Source organism: Pseudophryne corroboree, chromosome 2 (genome assembly GCF_028390025.1).
Source record: "Pseudophryne corroboree isolate aPseCor3 chromosome 2, aPseCor3.hap2, whole genome shotgun sequence".
In the NCBI taxonomy this organism is placed as follows: domain Eukaryota; kingdom Metazoa; phylum Chordata; class Amphibia; order Anura; family Myobatrachidae; genus Pseudophryne; species Pseudophryne corroboree.
The window spans coordinates 442,335,870-442,345,950 of record NC_086445.1 but is presented as its reverse complement, the minus strand read 5'-3'; the positions used below and the strand labels follow the sequence as shown (position 1 = coordinate 442,345,950).

At 50.7% G+C, this 10,081-nt stretch overlaps 1 protein-coding gene across 1 annotated transcript in view; it reads left to right on the top strand.

Annotated features, from left to right (window-relative positions):
• Positions 1-1,365: 1,365 nt before the first annotated feature.
• The window catches only part of NF1 (neurofibromin 1), a 738,710-nt gene continuing 729,994 nt past the window's right edge, over positions 1,366-10,081 (top strand). The window contains exon 1 of the mRNA XM_063953658.1: positions 1,366-1,550. The gene's annotated coding sequence lies outside the window, so the exon portion shown is untranslated. The remainder of the gene's footprint in view (positions 1,551-10,081) is intronic.

Below are 10,081 nucleotides of genomic sequence, written 5' to 3'. Positions count from 1 at the left end.
AGTACTCCTAAGCAGACAATCACAATATACTGGTGGTCAGTGTGGTCACAATGGCACAGTGTGGCTGGCACTCTGGCAGCAAAAGTGTGCACTGTACGTTAAAATATGTACTCCTGCTCTCAGACTCTAACTGCTCCCCACTGTCTCCCCCACAAGTCAGATATACATATACATATACAGTCACACTACACTTCAGCAAGTAGTAGTACTCCTAAAAATGCTCCCCAAAATTACTAAATACTGTGTCTCTCTCTACTCTAGTCTCTTCTCTATAAACGGAGAGGACGCCAGCCACGTCCTCTCCCTATCAATCTCAATGCACGTGTGAAAATGGCGGCGACGCGCGGCTCCTTATATAGAATCCGAGTCTCGCGAGAATCCGACAGTGGGATGATGACGTTCGGGCGCGCTCGGGTTAACCGAGCAAGGCGGGAGGATCCGAGTCGCTCGGACCCGTGAGAAAAAAGCTGAAGTTCGGGCAGGTTCGGATTCCGAGGAACCGAACCCGCTCATCTCTACTGCTCAGTCCAGTCCATATAGCCAGTGTAGCTGTAAAGTGGTGCTGTGTTGTGCAGACCAGTCCAGTGTAGTCACTCAGTGTATTGTGCTGCATCAGTCCAGGCAGTCACAGTGTTGGTGTTCTCTGCTGCCATATATCCAGTGTAGCTGTAAAGTGGGGCTGTGTTGTGCAGACCAGTGCAGTGCAGAACTGGATTAAGACTTCGGGGGCCTGGGGTACTTAAGGCAGGGGGGCCCTCAGGTCTAAAATTAAAACCATAATATTACTAACAGTGAGGAATGCAGTGCACACACACACACACACACACACACACACACACACACACACACACACACACACACACACACACACACACACAATCCCTGGAAATAAACTGCGGCACTCAAGAGACATTTCTAATGAAGAAAGTGCTAAAACATACACATGCTGACACTTTTCAGAGCTCACTTGCCCCTTTGACTAAGGAAAGAAAGTTGTAGAAATAAAGTGCAGACCCCTTGTCCTGGGGGCAGAGCCGGCGCTACCCGCTCAGCAAGGTCTGCAAAGCAGGGAGGCGCCACTCTGGAGAGGCGCTCTCCCCACTCTGCTACCTTGCTGATGCGCCGTGTTTCTGCTGGCTGCCGCACCACCTGTCACACTGTGACAGGCAGCGGCGCCGCAAGTGTGAACAGAAGCTCTTCTGTCACTCAGCGTGATCTCCTCCTGTGAGTCAGGCTCCCACCCTCTCTCCTCCTTGCTCCTCCTCTCTGCTCATGTCTGCTGGAACACAGGCAGCAACGTCGCCTCCCCAAACTCCTCTCTTCTCTCCCCTGCTTCACCGAAGACTCGGCAGTCTTCAGCACCGCCCCCCTCTCTCTCCTCCCGTCAGTGCTGGATTCAGAGAGGGGACACAGGAAGTCACATGATGTACATGTGACTGTGCAGTGTGCACTGTCTGGAGGAGCAAGGCAAGCTGTCATCATGAGAAAAGGAGCAGCCAGCCTGTAGCAGCCTGTATCTCTAGCAACAAGCCACAGAAGAGCTGAGACAGGTAACTTCTGCTGCAGATAAACAGAGGGGGGGTACCCTATTCATGTGTCTGGGGGGGTTGTGGTAGTATCCTATTTGTGTGTCTGGGGACAGGGGGGTGTAGTATCCTATTCATGTGTCTGGGGGGGTGGGGTGGTAGTATCCTATTTGTGTGTCTGGGGGACGGGGGGGTGTAGTATCCTATTCATGTGTCTGGGGGGGGGGTGGTAGTATCCTATTTGTGTGTCTGGGGACGGGGGGGGGGTGTAATATCCTATTCATGTGTCTGGGGAGGGAGGGGGGGTAGTATCCTATTTGTGTGTCTGGGGACGGGGGGGTTTAATATCCTATTCATGTGTCTGGGGAGGGAGGGGGGGTAGTATCCTATTTGTGTGTCTGGGGACGGGGGGGGGGGGGGGGGTGTAATATCCTATTCATGTGTCTGGGGAGGGAGGGGGGGTAGTATCCTATTTGTGTGTCTGGGGATGGGGGGGGGGGGGTAATATCCTATTCATGTGTCTGGGGAGGGAGGGGGGGTAGTATCCTATTTGTGTGTCTGGGGACGGGGGGGGGGGTGTAATATCCTATTCATGTGTCTGGGGACGGGGGGGGGGTGTAATATCCTATTCATGTGTCTGGGGACGGGGGGGTGTAATATCCTATTCGTGTGTCTGGGGAGGGAGGGGGGGTGTAATATCCTATTCGTGTGTCTGGGGAGGGAGGGGGGGTGTAATATCCTATTCGTGTGTCTGGGGAGGGAGGGGGGGTGTAATATCCTATTCGTGTGTCGAGGGAGGGGGGGTGTAATATCCTATTCGTGTGTCTGGGGAGGGAGGGGGGGTGTAATATCCTATTCGTGTGTCTGGGGAGGGAGGGGGGGTGTAATATCCTATTCGTGTGTCTGGGGAGGGAGGGGGGGTGTAATATCCTATTCGTGTGTCTGGGGAGGGAGGGGGGGTGTAATATCCTATTCGTGTGTCTGGGGAGGGAGGGGGGGTAGTATCCTGTTCGTGTGTCTGGGGAGGGAGGGGGGGTGTAATATCCTATTCATGTGTCTGGGGAGGGGGGGTGTAATATCCTATTCATGTGTCTGGGGAGGGGGGGTGTAATATCCTATTCATGTGTCTGGGGAGGGGGGGTGTAATATCCTATTCATGTGTCTGGGGAGGGGGGGTAGTATCCTGTTCGTGTGGGCGGGAAGGGGGGCTGGTATGATATTCGTGTGTGTAATCTGACACCCGTACGTGGACGTGTGGTGAGATAAATGGCTCAGGGGGCACTAGCTAGTACCAGCATTGGCGTTTCTATAATGGGTGCAATGTGTGCGGTGCACATGGGCCCCTGAGTCCAGGGGGGGCCCACACCACACACACTGCACCCATTTAAATACTTACCTTACTGGAGTCCAGTGGCGGGCGCAGCATTGACGAGGGAAAGTAGACTCCAGCACAATGCCAGAGTTTACAGCGCCGTTCAGAGGAGGGGGCCCACCCGGAGGTGTACACGGGCCCCCTCCTCTATAGAAACACCCCTGAGTACCAGAGCAAGGTTTACACAGAATATATGAGCCAAAGGGTATTATACACGGGAGCAGCAATATATACTGCTGGAAATTTGGTGAGTTTTGATCAGAGATGTGCAGATAAGGTAAGCAGGAGAGGCACTGTCTAAATTCTTAGAATAATACAAAAAGATATTTCTTATATTTGTATTTTTCATGTACTTTGTATAGTCAAACCTTTGTCTTATACGTTAGTATGACAGGAAAGGCTCTGCCCTCCTGCCTCACCTCTCTGCACGTCACTGCCTCCCCATCACCTATCTCTCCTGTTACCCATTGATTCTCACCGTTTTCCTGTCACCTCTCTCTCCTGTCACCCACTAACTCTCACCCTCTCACCCTCTCTTTTCACCCTCTGCTGGTCACTCTCTACCTCTCATTGTCACCTTCGCCTCTCACTGGCATCCATTGCCTCTCCCAGCGTCACTCTGTGCCCATCTCCCACTGCTCCCTGCCGCTACCCCCTCCATGTCACTTCTCTCTTGTTACCCACTGACTCTCCTGTCACCCACTGACTCTAATCTTATACCTGTCACCTTCTCTCTCCTGTCATCGTCTCTCTGTCACACACTGACTCTCACCCTCTCCCCATCACCCAATCACTCTTTTCACATTTTAATAGGCCGAAATGTTTTAAGCCTTAAAAGTGATTATGTGGAGATAGATAAAGAGTGATAAAGTACCAGACAACCAGCTCTTAACTCTAATTTTTCAAACACAGCCTGTAACATCTCAATTAGGAAGCTGATTGGCTGGTTCTTTAGCCGTCTCCACATTATCACCTTTTAAGGCTTAATAAATTTGGGCCAATGACTATGATGCGGCTGTTGGAGGGCGCAAAATGTACAGTTTGCTGGAGGGCGCCGAACACCCTAGCACCGGCCCTGCCTGGGGGTACTCCCAAGGTGCCACTAGGGTACAATTACGAGAACTTGGAGGTAGACACACTGGGGTCAGGGACAGAATGTCCAGGGCAGGCTGACAAAGTGAGGTGCATGGGGTACAAGTGACAGGAAGTACATGGAGGAGTTCCAGGTTTGTGGTGCCACAAGTCCCAGGATCATATGGAAAGAGAGGCAGCACCAGCACTGAGACTGAGGTTTCCCCTGTCACCCCCCCCCCCCCCCCCATCCAGGGTCAGGTAAGTACTTACAGTGACACAGGTCTCTCAGTGGGGCGCTCCGCATCTGTCTGTTCCAGTCCCAGCGGTAGAGGCGGGAAGAGAACCTCCGCAGTCAGATGGGAGGTCAGTCAGACACTTTGCCAGAAGAGTCATGGGTGAGGATAGCCCCAGACTGAGGCCGCTTGCAGGGTGAGTGGAGGACGCAAGAGCCGGCAGGGTTCCCAGTGTGGGGAGCGGGTGCCTGTTCCCCCTGTGCCAGAGTCTGCTTCCGGGGTCCGTGGATGGAGGGGGCGTGGCCAATGCAATCCACCTAGCCAACGATGTTGGGCATCATCAGGGCTGTGTGGATGGTGCCCGCTGAGAGTGAGCTGCACGTACCATTGGACAGCTGAGCTGTCTCTCGGCAGCCCAGCAAAGCTCTGCGACGCCAGCAGCTGTGACAGCAGTCAGTGGGGAGCTCAGCACTGCAGATCAGATCTGTAACAGAGATCCGATCTGTAGCTGGCGGTGGGGGCCCCTTTCAAATTGAGGGGCCCGGGGTACTTATCCCCGAAACCCCACCTTTATCCGGCTCTGGTCCAGTGTAGCCGCTCAGTGTATTGTGCTGCATCAGTCCAGGCAGTCACAGTGTTGTTCTCTGCTGCCATATATCCAGTGTCCTGTGTCATCAGTAATTCCAGTGACGATATACGCTGCTGCTATATATATCCACTGCTGCAGTATAACAAATGACAATTATATTATTATTAAAAAGCTGTTGGGCTGCATCAGTCACAGTGTTGGTGTTCTCTGCTGCCATATATCCAATGTAGCTGTAAAGTGGGGCTGTGTTGTGCAGGGGTGGTCTTCAGTATGCCGAATGTCTGGATCCCAGCGCACAGTATACCAGCGCCGGAATCCCGACACACGGCATACCGACAGCTATTCTACCTCGTGGGGGTCCCCCCTGGAGGGAGAATAAAATAGCGTGGCGAGTGCATCAAGCCCGCAAGGGGTTCCTTAGCGCTCGCCACGCTTTCGGTATGCCGGCGGTCAGGCTCCCGGCGCCGGTATGCTGGTCGCCGGGAGCCCGAGCCCTGGCATACCATACTACACCCGTTGTGCTGACCGGTCCAGTGTAGTCACTCAGTGTATTGTGCTGCATCAGTCCAGGCAATCACAGTGTTGGTGTTCTATGCTGCCATATATCCAGTGTCCTGTGTCAGCAGTAATTCCACTGCTGCAGTATAACAAATGACAATTATATTATTATTAAAAAGCTGTTGGGCTGTATCAGACCAGTGGTAGTGTGTGTCCTGTGTCATCAGTAATTCCAGTGACGATATACGCTGCTGCTATATATATATATCCACTGCTGCAGTATAACAAATTACAATTATATTATTATTAAAAAGCTGTTGGGCTGCATCAGACCAGTGGTAGTGTGTCCTGTGTCATCAGTAATTCCAGTGGCGATATACGCTGCTGCTATATATCTACTGCTGTAGTATAACAATTATAACAACCTGTTAGGCTGCATCAGACCATTGGTGGTGGGGTTCACTACGATATGCCGGCGGTCGGGCTCCCGGCGACCAGCATACCGGCGCTGGGAGCCCGACCACTGGCTTACCGACAGTGTGGCGAGCACAAATGAGCCCCTTGCGGGCACGGTACGGGCACTATTTTATTCTCCCTCCAGGGGGGTCGTGGACCCCCACGAGGGAGAATAAGTGTTGGTATTCCGGCTGTCGGGATCTCGGCGCCGGTATACTGTGCGCCGGGATCCCATCAGTCGGCATACAGAAGACCACCCTAGTAGTGTCCTGTGTCATCAGTAATTCCAGTCATTCCTGTGACGCATATAGGCCCTCATTCCGAGTTGTTCGCTCGTTAATTTTCTTCGCATCGCAGCGATTTTCCGCTAACTGCGCATGCGCAATGTTCGCACTGCGGCTGCGCCAAGTAAATTTGCTAAGAAGTTTGGTATTTTACTCACGGCATTACGAGGTTTTTTCTTCGTTCTGGTGATCGTAGTGTGATTGACAGGAAGTGGGTGTTTCTGGGCGAAAACTGGCCGTTTTATGGGAGTGTGTGTAAAAACGCTGCAGTTTCTGGGAAAAACGCGGGAGTGGCTGGAGAAACAGGGGAGTGTCTTGGCGAACGCTGGGTGTGTTTGTGATGTCAAACCAGGAACGAAACTGACTAAACTGATCGCAGTGGCAGAGTAAGTGTCGAGCTACTCAGAAACTGCTTAGAAATTTCTATTCGCAATTTTGAGAATCTTTCGTTCACAATTCTGCTAAGCTAAGATTAACTCCCAGTAGGCGGCGGCTTAGCGTGTGCAATGCTGCTAAAAGCAGCTTGCGAGCGAACAACTCGGAATGAGGGCCATAGGCCCAGAAACACCCACTTCCTGTCAATCACACTCCGATCACCAGAACGCAGAAAAAACCTTGCAATGCCGTGAGTAAAATACCAAACTTCTTAGCAAATTTACTTGACGCAGCCGCAGTGCGAACATTGCGCATGCGCAGTTAGCGGAAAATCACACCGATGCGAAGAAAAATAACGAGCGAACAACTCGGAATGAGGGCCATTGTCTCTTATAACTCCAAAAAAATAATGGAGACCAAAATTTTGAGGAGAAAATTGGGAAAGATCAAAAAAACTACTTCCTCCAAGTGCTGAAGCTGCTGCCACTAGCCATGTAATAGACTATGAAATGCCATCAACGTCGTCTGCCAAGGCCGATGCCCAATGTGACAGTAGAGGGCATGTAAAATCCAAAAAGCCAAAGTTCAGTAAAAATAACCAAAAAAAGAAATTTAAATCGTCTGAGGAGAAACGTAAACTTGCCAATATGCCATTTACGACACGGAGTGGCAAGGAATGGTTGAGGCCCTGGCCTATGTTCATGGCTAGTGGTTCAGCTTCACATGACGATGGAAGCCCTCATAACTGAGGCCTTGACACTTATGTTGGTGTTAGACGTGCCTCCGGTATCCGCCATTAGTGCAGTGGGATTCAGACAATTGCTGGAGGTATTGTGTCCCCGGTAACAAATCCCATCTAGATTCCACTTCACTAGGCAGGCGATAGCAAGATTTTGCCATTTAATTCCAGTGATTTGGACATATAATTACAGTGATTTTGCCAATTAATTTCAGTGATTTATAATTATTACTTAGAGTGATCTTGCCAATTAATTCCAGTGATTTGGACGTATAATTGTTAGGCGCCGGGGTCCGCAATGTCCGCGCGGCCCGGCGCCTAGCAACTAGGGACGCCGTGCGTGTTCAGCCGCCGGCTTCCTAGCAACGCTAGACGCCGGGCGCGCTGAGCCGCACGGACCCTAGCAACGGGGACGCCACGGGCGGACCGCGTTCCCCGTTGCAGGGTCTAGTTACACACGCACACACACTTGTCTTCTGGCCGTGCAGCAAGGCAGCTGCACGGCATTAATACCAATCAGGCTCTGAACAGCTGATTGGAGGACTCCCTGCTAAATACCTTCTCAGTGCTTCTCACAGACGCCGGTAATAGCTTCCTGCATGCTGCTTTGGTTTGCTGAGAGTCTGTTCCTGTCCTGCTGTATCCGGTCATTTCTGTCCTCAGAAGTCCTGTATCCGGGAGTTGTCATCTCATCCCAGGAAGTCGTTGGGTCCCCAGTAGTCCTGACTGATCACCTTTGAATATCGAGTGGTGTTTCGTGAGCTGCGGCTCTGCCGTGTGTTGCGGCTCAGCCGCTTTATCTTTACATATTTTGTCTTTGGAGCATTTGCGGAGGGTTCCGCTTCCACAAGTCCTCTCTGGATCTCGGCGGTGCCGGGTAGGAGAAGTGGACAAGTGGATATTTTGGTTGTCCTTTTCCCGCACATATTCTAGTTTTTATTAGCTTGTAGCCCCTGACCTGGTTGTTTAGTCAGAGGGCCCCTTGTTATCACCCTGTCTCGGATTTCCCTTTGTCTCTCATTAAGACCTGGGGGGGCATCGGAGTTGGGCAGACGTAATCCGCCCTTCAAACGCGGCTGCCATGGGCTCAAGCAACCATAGTCTCGCAGGGGATTTCTGACAGCACGGGCGAGACAACGGAGTTAGGGCGCCAGGGGCTATTTTCCATTCCCGCTCCCTTCCCCAGCATTACGTTCCAGTGCTCCGGTCCTCGCAATAAGATCTCCTCAGACCAGAGTGCTGGCATCATAACAATAATTCCAGTTGGAATTGTTTGTGTCGCTTGGCTTAGTCATACAGCTACCTCATTGCACCTCTTCGACATCTTGTCTTTGCATGAGGTGCTGTTTGGGGCCTAGTTTTTGAAAAGTGTCATCCTGTGTGACACTGCCGTATGAGTCCAGGGGTACTGCTGTATTAGTCCTGGGGCACTGCCGTATAAGTCCACCAATTGCAGATTTTTTCAAAAGTGACTGGAGCATGCTGGAGATGCTGTCAGTGGACCGAACAATTGCGGCCCACTCTCGACATTCAGCAACTGCGTGACACTACTAGATGGGCCAGGTGGTTGTGTCACTTAGCTTAGTTATACAGCAACCTCGGTGACCCTTTTTTCTTCTTTGCATCATGTGCTGTTAGGGGCCTTTTTTTTAATATCTGCCCTGCTGTCTGCCACTGCAGTGCCACGCCTAGATGGGTCAATTGTCTGTGTCGCTTGGCTTAGTCATACAACTACCTCATTGCAATTCTTTTTCTTCTTTGCATTATGTGCTCTTTGGGGCCTTTTTTTTTATATCTGCCATCCTGTCTGACACTGCAGTGCCACTCCTAGATGGGCCAGGTGTTTGTGTTGTCCACTTGTGTCGCTTATCTTAGTCATACAGCCACCTCGGTGCAACTTTTTGGCCTAAAAACAATATTATGAGGTGTTCAGAATAGAGTGGAAATGAGTGGAAATTATTGTTATTGAGGTTAATAATGCCGTAGGAGCAAACTTACTCCCAAATTCTGTGATTTTAGCTGTTTTTATGTTTTTTCCCAAAAATCATCCAGATCCAAAACAAAAACAAAAACAAAAACACGAAAGGGTGGTTTTGGCAAAACCAAGCCAAAACAAAAACACGAAAATGGAATTAGAACCAAAACCAAAACACAAAAAGTGCCCGCCGCACATCTCTAATTTGACCCACATTGTGGTGGAAGGGTGAGGGATTTCATATTGCCTTTTGCATTTACCGTGCAATGTCCATCACTTGAGCCTCTTGTCTTTTTGCCAGTAGATTGTCAATAATGCTGGTAAGTCGTGGAATAATCCATTTTCTCAGTCAAAACACAAAGTTTTCCACTCTGAAGAGAAAGACAAAAAGAGCTGCAGAAAGATAACCAATACTAGCTATCATGCAACCATGTCAAAATGATCAGCAGTGGAAATATTCATAGATTAACCTCTTCAGTGGCATGTTTTGGAAAATTTCTGGGGCCAGCTGCGCTGTGCAGACTGGCAACCCCGGAAATTTTCCGGGGCATGCCATTGCTCCCCCTCCCTCCACCTTACACTCCGCTCAGCCGGTGAACTTTGAAGAATGACGCGATTACTTCATGACGTCATTCCGCAAAATTCCGCCAGCAGAATACAAGGGAGGAGAGGGGGGAGAGGATTTCAGTGCTGGCGGGCAAATGATACCCGAGGCATAGCCATCGGTGGGTAACCTCGATGGATGGATAACCTCGATGGTGTAAAACCATCTGGAATATATCCATCGATGGTTTTACCCATAGATGGTCATCCCTGCTTTACATTTGCAAATGGAAATTAGGGGGCGTGGCTTGGTGGTTGTCAGGGGACGGAGCTAAGCTCAGTGCCCTGACACTTTGAGAAAAAATAAATTAAATAAAAAATTCGGTAGCACTGAACCATCTAGTTCTCCCCCATCAA